The sequence below is a fragment of the Trachypithecus francoisi genome, unplaced genomic scaffold, assembly GCF_009764315.1.
Source record: "Trachypithecus francoisi isolate TF-2019V2 unplaced genomic scaffold, Tfra_2.0 Lachesis_group6, whole genome shotgun sequence".
NCBI classification, from domain to species: Eukaryota; Metazoa; Chordata; class Mammalia; order Primates; family Cercopithecidae; genus Trachypithecus; species Trachypithecus francoisi.
The window spans coordinates 17002108-17012725 of NW_022681471.1; the positions used below are offsets into that span (position 1 = coordinate 17002108).

At 36.4% G+C, this 10618-nt stretch overlaps 1 pseudogene; it reads right to left on the reverse strand.

The window, feature by feature from the left end:
- Nucleotides 1-1706: 1706 nt before the first annotated feature.
- Nucleotides 1707-2833, reverse strand: LOC117078562 (annotated as a pseudogene).
- Between the last annotated feature and the right edge of the window lie 7785 nt (nucleotides 2834-10618).

The window sequence follows — 10618 nt, forward strand, 5'->3', positions numbered from 1 at the left end:
CACAATTCCTATTCAAGTATAGTACTGAAAGTTGTACCCAGATCAACTTGGCAAGAACAAGATTTAAAAATGCATCTAAACTGGAAAGGGAGAAGCAAAATTATCTCTGTTTACAGACAATATGTACTTACATGTAGAAAATTCTAAGGAATAAACATATACACAGAAACATTAGAGCTAGTAAACAAATTTAGTCAAGTTGTAGGCTATGAAATCAACAAGCAAATATCAGTTGTATTTCTATACATTAATAAAGACCAGCCTGAAAAGAAAATGAATTAATTCAATTTACAACAGAATAAAATCATAATTAGGAATGAACTTAAGAGGAACAAAACTTGTACACTGAAAACTGGAAAACATTGCTGAAAAATGTCAAAGATACCCATATATATCAAAATATATCCTTTATGCATACATTGGAATAGTTGGCATTGTTAAGATGACAATACTAAAAACGTGATATAAAAATTCAATACATTCCTTATTAAAATTTTAATGGTGTTTGTTACAAAAATGGAGAAACCTGTGCTAAAATCCAAATCTATTGGATTTTAAGGATTTCAAGGGACCCCAAATAACCAAATTAATTTTGAAAATGCAGAACAAAATTGGAGAACTCACACTTCCTAATTATAAAATTTACTCTAAAGCAACTGTAATAAAATCAGTGTGGTCATAGCATAAAGATAAGTTTATATATTGATAGAATAGAATTGAGAGTTCAGAAATAAACCTATACATATAAGTTGAATTGATTTTCAACAAGGGTGTCAAGACCATACAATGGGAAAAAACAGTATCTTCAACAGTGTTGGAAAAACAGGATAGTCATATACAAAAGAATGAAGCTGGAAAATTATCTCATGCTGCATAAAAAAACAATTAACTCAAAATGAATAAAAACCCTAAGTGTAAGAACTGACACCATGAGATTCTCAGAAGAAAACTTAGGAGTACATCTTCATGACCTTGAAATTGGCAATGGTTTCCTAAATATGATACCAAATGAATATGGAAAAAAATAAATTGGACTTTATCAAAATAAATTTTTGTGCATCAAATGATAATGTCAAGAGAGTAGAAAGCCAAACCAATAAATAGGAGAACAAAACTCGCATATATTATAGCAGTGTAATATCTGGACTATATAAAGAACTCCTAAACTAGATGGCCACACTACACACAAGCCAATTAAAAAATAGGCTAAGGACTGACTAAATATTTCTCCAAAGAAGATATAGAAATAGTAAATAAGCACATAAAAATGCTAGACATCACTAACCATTATGGTAATGCAAATAAAAATCACAATGAGATACCACTTTCAAATGGCTATTATTCAAAAAGCAAAAAACTAGCAGTGTTGTCAGCAAGGAGGATAAAACAGACTCTTACATTGATGATGGGAGTGTAAAGCAGTGAGGGTACTGGAAAAGCACTCTGGCAGTCCTCAGAAAGTTAAAAAAAGAATTAGTAAATGACCCATAAAATACACTTATAGGTATATAGCCAAAAGAATTTACCGGGGACTCAGGTAGATACTTGTACAATATTTACAATAATGTGCAAAGAAAAATATACGGAAACATAAAATGTGAAAACACTTTTATTCAACATCCTGAAAAAGCCTGAAGGACAGTGGCACCTCCCACTGGTGCTTCTGTGATCTCACCCATCAAGTTGTTCCCTGAACTCAAGGATCTTTAAAAGCATCTTCTCCGAACCACAGATGTCCCATAATCACTAAAATCTGCAGAGGTTACCCACATTTGTTTGAAACTGCTCAGAGAGGTCATGATGGATACACCAATTCACACAAAGAAGCATCGAGCAGGAAAAGTCGTAATTTTGATGTGAGTACCTTTGGAAGCTAGTGGTTTCAGTTCTTTCATAAGCCTTTCCTCTGGCCCAGAAAAGAGAGTGGTGCCCCCAGACAGTACAATCTCTGCAAAAACATTCTCTGGATGTCAGTGTCACAGTTCATGATGCTGCTGGAGGCCATTTTTGAGAGTCCCGGGCTGTGGATTCCCAGCTGGTCGGGGCAAAAAGAACTTTGGGCACTTGGTACAGTTGGTCCCCAATGTGGATGATGTTCCCATCTGGCAGTTTGTATTCTCTCAGGATGTCTCTGACCTCTTGCATAGCTTTTTATGTGACTCTAAGGTAATGTTGCACAGCTTCCCTTTGATGTTATTTACCAAGGCCTTGTAGAGTATGCAAGGAAAATATACCCACTAGCAAAAGAGGAGCCAGGTGAGGTGCTCCATGATGTCCCTCCCTGCCACAAAGAGCTTGGTGACTGCACGAGGCAGGGAGTAACTCTCACAGATGTGGACAGTGCAAGTGACCCCATCTCCACTATCCACCATCAGGCCTGTAACACAGGCAGAGGCAGAGTGCTGCCACTGCATGGTTAGACTAGTAGAAAGCAGGAACACTGAAGTTCTCACACATCATTTCTGCAAGCTTTTCTCAAATTTCTCTAGGGGTCTAAGAGGGCTCAGTCATGAGTATAGGCTGTTGACTGGGTTTTTTTCTGAGCTCCCACTCAAAGAGATGTTTCCAGAGTTTCTCCATGTCATCCCATCCTGGTACCAGCCCACACTCTTTGGGGTAGTGCAGATATAAGTCCTCCTACTTGTACAAGGGCTCTTGCCCCCTGAAGTACGTCTTCTGGTTGGGTCTTGCTGAAGGCATGTTGCATTTAGGATGTCCCAAGATGCAGTTGTTGACATGGTGGCATCCAATCTCTCCAGACAGGCTGGCTTTGCAGTCTTGAACCATTGTTAAAAATTACAGCTGGCACATCTAATACATGTGGATTAAACATGTCTGTAGCATGTTCTTCTGGACTTCCCCAAAATAAAGAAAGAACACTTAGGTTACTTTATGAGAAAACAGACATCTTTGTAAGTTTGAAGACCACAGGGTTCCAAAATTCTCAGGTTGTCACTCAGGCAGAGCTAGCTGGAAGCCTCCAATCCACTAAAATACCCCATCCTCAATCCCTGAGTCTTGTCTCCTTTCTATAGACCCAGGATTTGCTGAAACAATTTCAGGAATGATTGCCCTCTGTGTAACAATCCAGACAAGGCCACAATTGTCCTTGGTGAGCATCAGAGGGCAGGGGTCTTTGAGCAACTAGTACTTCCCAATTTGTCATATATGAAACCAAGGAAGGCAAACCATACCTATAGAGAGCTTTGATAAATCTGTGACTCCAAAGAAGATGCCTCTAGTTATATAACAAAGTGAAGCTGCCAGTCTATAGGTGTGTCCCAGAGTCCTTCTCTTTCTGCTCTGCTGAACTGCTTATTGTGGAATGACAAAAATACATTTCATTTTGAAGGAGAAAAACTAAGCACTAGATACAGGTGAATTTCTGATTTGAGATACCTGCAACTCAGTTCCAGCAGGCACTTAGAATGTACATTTTTTTCTCTTACATTTTCAAAAACAATTTTATTGAGATAATTTTATATAACAACCAATTTACCCCTTTGCATTATATAACTCAATGTTTTCTATCATATTTGCTAATATCTGCACATTGCAAAAGTAAATCAAAATATTTTTATCACTAAAAAGAAACCCCATATTCTTTAGCTATCATCCTCTCTTCAAACCATCCTCCAGCTCCTTAAATGACCACTAATGTATTTTCCATCTCTACATATTTACCAGTTCTTCGTATTTCTTACAGTGCAATGATACAATATATCATATTTTGTGACTGGCTTCATTCACTTTACATAACGTTTTCAAGGTTCGTTCAATGTTCGCATATAACACATTTTGTTTATCCATCTATCAGTTGATAGACATTGGATTTCTTTCACTATTTGACTACTATAAAATATGCTGCTTGAAACAATCTTATATATATTTATGTGTGAATTTATATCTTCATTTCTTCCGTTATATATCTAAAAGTGAAAAAGCTGAGTCATATATGGTAACTCTAAGTATAATTATTTCTGGAATTTTTAGTCTTTTTCTCAAAGTGTCTGAGACATTTAAGTTCCTAACAGCAGAGTTTGTGAGGTTTGCCACATGTTTGCCAATGCTAATTAATACATTTTTTATTCTACGGTGAGGTTCTCCACATGTTTGCCAATGCTAATTAATACATTTTTGATTCTAGGCATCATAGTAGGTGTGAAGTGGCATCTCATTATGGTTTAGACTTACATTTCATTGGTGACTAGCGAAAAAGGAAATGCAAATCAAAACCACAATGATATTACTTCACAATCACTAAGATGGCTGTTATAGAACAACAGGAAATATCGAGTGTTATTGAGGATGTGGAGAAATTGGAGGCCTCATTTATTGCTGGTGATAATATAAAATGGTTCAGTCACTGCATATCTTATTCATTTTCTGCTGATATAACAATATCACAGACCAGGTAATTTTTAAAAAATGTTTATTTGGCTCACAATTCTAGAGGCTGGGCACGCTAAGAGCATAGTGCCAGCACCTAGTGAGGGTCACCACATAGTGGAAGGCATAGGGAGAGAAAAAATGGGGACAGTATTAATCCTTTTGCCAAGAGCCCAGTCTGGTAATAACAAACCGATTTCCATGATAATAGCATTAATCTACTCATGAGGGCTTTACCCTCATAACCAAATCCTCTCTTAAAGGTCCCCATCTTAATACCATCAAAATGGCAATTAAATTTCAACATGAGTTTTGGAGAGGACATTCAAAACATAGTGCTGTCAAAAAAGTATTTTGGCAGGCCCTTAAAAAGTTAAACATAGAATTGGTATTTGACCTAATAATTCCACTCCTAGGTATATACCCACAAAATGAAAAGAAATTACTCAAACTAATAATATTTTATAAATATTAACAGCCCTATTGACAATAGCCAACAGATGGAAACACAAATGTCCATTAATAGTGAATGGATGAACAAATTGTGACATATATATATATATATATGAATAATAAGCCATAAATATAGTTTACACAGAACTTCTGAACAATGGATAAACCTTGAAAATGCTAACAGAAACCACACACAAAAGGTTACATATTGTATGATTCCAGGAAATATTCAGAATAAGAGTCTGTACTCACAGAAATATAAAGCTAATTGGTGTTTGCCAGGTTCTGTCAGCAGAGGGGATTAGCATGTGATACGGTTTGGCTCTGTGTCCCAACCCAAATCTTATCTCAAATTGTAATCCTCATGTGTTGAGGAAGGGATCTGATTGGAGATGATTGGATCATGGGGGCATTTTCCCTCATGCTGTTTTCATGATATTGAGGAGGGCATCAGGATATGTGATGGAAAAAAAAGTGACAATTTCTACTGCATTCTGTTTTCTGCTGGCTTGTGAAGAGGTGCCTGCTTCCATTTCTCCTTCCACCATAATTTTAAGTTTCCTGAGACCTCTCCAGCCATGTGGAACTGTGAGCCAATTAAACTTCTTTTCCTTATAAATTACCCAGACACAGGTAGTATCTTTATATCAGTGTGAAAACAGACTAATACAGAAAACTGGTACTGGGATAGTGGGATACTGATATAAAGATAACCTGAAAATGTGGAAGTGACTTTCAGCTGGGTAATGAAAAGCAGTTGGAACAGTTTGGAGTGGTCAGTAAAAGATAAGATGGTTTTGGAAAGTTTGGAACTTCCTAGAGACTTGCTGAATGGCTTTGACCAAAATGCTGATAGAGATATAGACAATGAAGTCCAGGTTGAGGTGGTCTCAGATGAAGATGATAAATATATTGGGAACTGGAGCAAAGGTCACTCTTGCTGTGCTTTAGCAAAGAGACTGATGGCATTTTACCCCTGCTCTAGAGATCTGTGGAACTTTGAACTTGAGAGAGATAATTTAGGTATCTGGCAGAAGAAATTTCTGAGCAGCAAAGCATTCAAGAAGTGACCCAGCTTATTCTAAGAGCATTCACTCATATGCACTCACAAAGAGATGGTTTGGAATGGGAACTTATGTTTAAAAGGGAAGCAGAGCATAAAGGTTTGAAAAATTTGCAGACTGACCATGTGGCAGAAAAGGAAAATCCATTTTGGGGGGAGGAATTCAAGCTGGCTGCAGAATTTGCATAACTAACAAGGAGCCGAATTTTAATCACCAAGACAATGAGGAAAATGTCTCCAGGGAATGTCAGAGATCTTCGTGGTAGCCCCTCCCATCACAGGCCCAGAGGCCTAGGAGGGAAAAATGGTTTTGTGTGCCAGGCCCAGGGCCTTGTTGCTCTGTGTAGCCCAGGGACATGGTGCCCTGCATCCTAGCTGCTCCAGCTTCAGTCATGGCTAAAAGGGGCAAAGGTACAACTTGGTTCATTGCTTCATAGTGTGCAAGCCTCAAGCCTTGGCAGCTTCAACATGGTGTTGGTGGCCTATAGGTGCACAGAAGACAAAGCTGAGCTTTGGGAACCTTAACCTAGATTTCAGAGGATATGTGGAAACTCCTGAATATCCAGGCAGAAGTCTGCTGCAGGGGTGGAGCCCTCATGGAGAACTTCTGCAAGGGCAGTATGGAAGGGTAATGTGAGGTTAGGGCCCCCAAACAGATTCCCCACTGTGACACTGCCTAGTTGAGCTGTGAGAAGAGGGCCACCATCCTCTGGACCCCAGAAAGGTACATCCACTGACAGCTTGCACAATGAGCATGGGAAAGACACAGGCATTTAATGCCGGTCCATTAAAGCAGTTAAAGAGGCTGTTCCTGCAGAGCCACAGGGGTGAACCTGCCCAAGGCAATGGGACTCCACACCTTGCATCAGAATGACCTAGATGTTAGACATGGAGTCAAAGGAGATTTTGGAGCTTTAAGGTTTAATGAGTGCCCTGCTGGGTTTTGAACTTGCATGGGGACTGCGACCTCTTAGTTTTGGTCAATTTCTCACATTTGGAATGGAAACATTTACTTAATGCTTGTACCCCTATTCTACCTTTGAAGTAACTAACATGGTTGTTTGTTTGTTTGTTTTTACAGGCTGTCAAGCAAAAAGGACTTGTTCTTTCAAATAAAACTTTGGATTTAGACATCTGGGTTAATCCTGGAAAGAGTTAAGACTTTGGGGGACTATTGAGAAGGCATGATTGGTTTTAAAATGTGGAAAGGACATGAGATTGGGAGGGACCAGGGGTAGAATGATATGGTTTGGCTCTGTGTCTCCACCCAAATCTCATCTCAAATTATAACCCCATATGTCGAGGAAGGGACCTGGTTGAAGGTTATTGGATTGGGGGGTGGTTTCCCTCATGCTGTTTTCATGAGATCTGATGGTGAAAAAGTGACAGTTTTCCCTGCACTCTCTCTCTCTCCTGCTGCCTTGTGAAGAAGGTGCCTGCTTCCACTTTGCCTTCTGCTATAATAGTAAGTTTCCTGAGGCTTCCCCAGCCATGCAGAAATGTGAGTTAATTAAACCTCTTCTGTTTATAAATTATCCAGTCTCACGTAGTATCTTTATATCACTGTGAAAAAGGGCTAATACAGCAAGTGAGGGCTTAATGTTAGTACAATTTTCTTTAAGGGAGAAAAATATTTTGTAACTAGATATAGGAGGAGGTTGCACAACATTTTGCACCTTCATTAAAAATTAGCATGAAGCTGTTTACTAAAATGAACCATATATTAAGATATAAAACAGGTGGAAAGTAATTACCAAAATCTGAAATCATATAGAGAATGTTCTCTGACATTTAATTTGGAATTCAATATCAAAATATATATTCAGTATCAAAATATAGAGACAAAATAGGGGTTAAAAAACCCAAAAGAACAATTAGAAAATATTTTCACATGTATAGTGAAAACATAACATATACAATTTTTTGAGATGCAGTGACAATAGAGCTTAAAAGGAATATATAAATGCTAAATTATTATTTTATAAAACATAAAGATTATAAGTAAATATAAACTTCTATTTAATGATGCTTGAGAAAGAAGAAATTTAATGTTCGTAGTTGGAACGAAATAGTGAAGGAATGAACTAAAACAAATAAAACAGGAATAAATAATTGGGACAAATATAAAGACAAACAGTTGCTCTCTGAAAATGTTAATAAAATTATAAACATCTAGCAAAACTGATAATGACATGAGAGAGAAGATACAAACCACCAACGTCAGGAATGAAAACGGTTACTTCATTGCAATTCCTATGAACATTAAATGTAATAAAAAGGCATATAAACAAACAGTGATGAAGTAGCACTATATACCTGTAAGAATGGCAAAGATCTAAAGCACAGAGAACACAAAATTCTAGTGAGAAAATAGAGCAACAGAAATATTCATTCACTGCAGATGGGAATGCAGATGGTACAGCCACTTTAGAAGACACTGGCAATTTCTTACAAAACTAAATGTATTCTTACCATAGGATCCAGCAGTCCCTCTGCTTGTTATTTTTTCCATATGATTGAAACTTATGCCCATCCAAAACTTTCATACAGATTTATAATTGCTAAAACTTGGAAGCAACCAAGATGTCCTTCAATAGTTGAATGGATAAATAAATAAATTGTGGTACATCAGACAATGAGATGTTATTCAGAGGAAGAAAATGGGCTGTCAAACTATGAAAAGACATAAAACAAACAAATGCATAACAATAAGTGAAAGAAGCCAATCTAAAAATGTACATACCGTATGATTCCAACTATATGGCATTCTAGAAAAGGCAAAACTATGGAGATATTAACAAGTCATCTGTTGACAAGGGTTTTGGTGGAGAAGAAGGGATAAATAGGTGGAGCACAGGGTTTTTTTTTTTAATACAGTACAAGTATTCTGTATGATACTGTAATGGTGGTTACATATTATCATAAATTTGTCAAAATGCATAGAATATACAAGAACAAGATTGAACTCTAATATGTACTAAAAACTTTGGTTGATAATGATATGGTGTTACTGGTTCATTGAGTGTGAGAAATGTATCACAGTTATATGGAACTTCAAAGGGACACGTAATGTATTGCTGGGAAAGGAGTATATGGGTATTCTCTGCACTTTCTTCACAAGTTTGCTTGGAACCTAGACTATTTTTAAGATATAGATTGTTAATTTATGCGCGTGCACACACACACACACACACACACACACACACAAAACAACTACAGTGTCCAACATCAGAAGTGACTTGAATGGAGGTCTAGCCATCCAAGGAGCATTGGACAGGTAGGAAAAATCATGTGACAGATCAATAGTACTTGAAGTTTGTTACTTGATGTGTTTAACAAAACAATTTGTTATAAAATTAATTGTATATAATAAGGTCATTTTTGTTTTAAAAATAAAATATTTATAAAAAGTAATAATAAAGGAATAGTATATTTTTAGTTCAATTTTGATTTTAATTGACAATAATAGCATATATTTATGAGGTACAATGTGATGTTATATACATATGTGTGTACTTTGTGCAAGAATTAAATTGGGCTAATTAACATACCTATCACCTCATATAGCTATCATTTCTTTGTTGTGAGAACATTTAAAATGTACTATTTTAGCAATTTTGAAATACACAATACATTATTATTAACTATAGTCCCCATGCTGTGCAATAGATCACTAGAACTTATTCTTCCTGTCTAAATGAAATTTTGGAAAATGGTATACACGGTTTTTGCCAATTAATCTAACAACTAGGTTGAAGTAAAAAAAATTCTTACAAAAACTATAGTACAATTATCTCAAAAATAAATAACCTAAATACTTTATATTTATTAACATAAATTAAGTTTATATTCACATCCCTTCCCACAAAGACAACTCCAGATCCAGGTAGTTTCACTCTGAATTGTATTAAGCAATGTACAAAAAGAAATAATATTTATTTTACACATACTCTGTGAATGTATATAGACAGGAAACCTTCTCAATATATTTTAGGAAGGAAACAACTCTGACACCATAAGCTGAGAAAGAAATTATGAAAAATGAAAATTACAACCTATTGTCTATCATAACATAGAGGCATAAAGTCCTCGATATGATAACAGACATCTATAATGGACGGGTTAGACAGAGTGGTATGTAACCACAGTTTTTTACTTCTTTTTGGCATGATAAAGCTATAGGAATAATATGTATCATTATCCCACTGCAAACAACTGGAAAAATGACAATGCATTTTAAATAAAAGTTTTCAAACTTTAATTAATTGGTAGTGATGCCAGGAATCCCTGTGAAAACATAAACAAATAAAGGTAGTCCTATGACTGTCCAGTTTCCTACTTGTAGTGAATTTCCTGGCCGCAGAGAAGAGAGGGAAAGTTCAGTTAGACCCCCAATAGTCTTGATGACTTGAGCAGAGAGAATTTGGAGTTGAGAGGGCACAGGATGTCTACAATTCATGGAGAAAAACACTGGATTGATCAGAGCCGCATGATGAGAAAGCTCAGAAGACCTGCACAAGGGTCTGGATGAGTACTGATCTAGACATGTATGTATGATGAATGTAGGAGATTAAAAAACATCACTGGCAGTTTCTGGGAAAATAACACTCATATTCAACTTAGTAAATTAAAAATACATATAGTGCAATGTCATCCACATATTGTAGGTACTTGACATTTGGTGAATAAATAGATAAGCCAAATAATAATTAC